The sequence below is a fragment of the Corvus cornix genome, chromosome 27, assembly GCF_000738735.6.
Source record: "Corvus cornix cornix isolate S_Up_H32 chromosome 27, ASM73873v5, whole genome shotgun sequence".
NCBI classification, from domain to species: domain Eukaryota; kingdom Metazoa; phylum Chordata; class Aves; order Passeriformes; family Corvidae; genus Corvus; species Corvus cornix.
The window spans coordinates 3,931,768-3,933,001 of NC_046355.1; positions in this window are offsets into that span (position 1 = coordinate 3,931,768).

The window sequence follows — 1,234 nt, forward strand, 5'->3', positions numbered from 1 at the left end:
TCTATGAGAAGCGTGGTTCATCCTGGCAGATCTCTGGCTATTTCTGGCGCCCGACCAGGGACCGTTCCTCAGAGGAAGATATGCTCGCTGATCACCGAAAGAAGGGTGACGATGACGAGCGACAGAGACACTGCAGGCGGAGAGTGTCGACTGCGAGTCAAAGGACGTCGGTCAGGCCAGTAAGAAGGGTCGCTACCTTCCCTCCATGATACTCTGCTAGCATGGATTTAGAGTTTGCGGCAGCACAGAAATTACTCCTCAGTATCCTTGCTAAGCGAGGGGAGGAGGCCAAGGAAAAGGATCTAAATAAGCTCGTTTTATGGGCGCAGGAGCATGGACATTTGCGAGTCCCCCCCTCCTCTTCGATGCAGCCAAGTGGAGGGAAGTAGGGGATCACCTCTGGGACTGTACTATCCAGGGAAAAGGGAAAGAAATGACAAACTTAGGGCCCACCTGGAGAACTGTTATAAATGCCTTGAAAAATATGCAAGCTGAGTCAAAACTAGCTGCGGCTGCAGTGGAGGCAATTGCAACACCGGCTGGGGTTGTCACTCCTGCCCGAACTACGCAGTGCAGGGGGCTGAGTGGACTGTTTAAAAGCCCAAGCGCGATAAAAGGGCAGAAAGCAGAGAAGCACTTTGAGACTGTCAGTGAGCTCCTGCAGGAGCAGGAGAAAGAGCTCTTGCAATCAGAGCCAAAAGAGGAAGTTACCGCCACCGCGCCTCAGAGCAAACTGAAGGCAAACGCGGAAGTTACAGTCGACCAGTCAATGGGCGGAGCAACGGGCAGTCCTTCTTGTCAGCAGCGCCTCTACCCTGCTTGCCTGCCCCCTCCACCTCCGCTGCCAGCAGAGATTCATCCCGGACCACAGACTGCTTCTCTGCCACAGACTGTTTTTCGGCCAGAGCCACAGACTGTTCCTCTGCCAGATGATGACATACCAATGACAAAGGTGACAAATGAGCTACCTGCTCATCCCCCAGGATCTTGCGTGAACCCACAAGCATTGGAAAGATGGGCTCATCAAGTAGAAGAGGCAATGCATCAAATGAAACCACACTTTGATTGTGCTCTGTCTTCTATGGAAGAAAAGCTCCATCGGAAGCACGAGCCACAACAGGGTCCCACTGAGTCCCGAAAGGGTGTGGCCCAGACAGCCCTGCAACTACAGGAATGGGCTCAAGTAGAGCCCTCCGCTCCACCTCCCGACTTTGATAACGTACCACCTCCACCC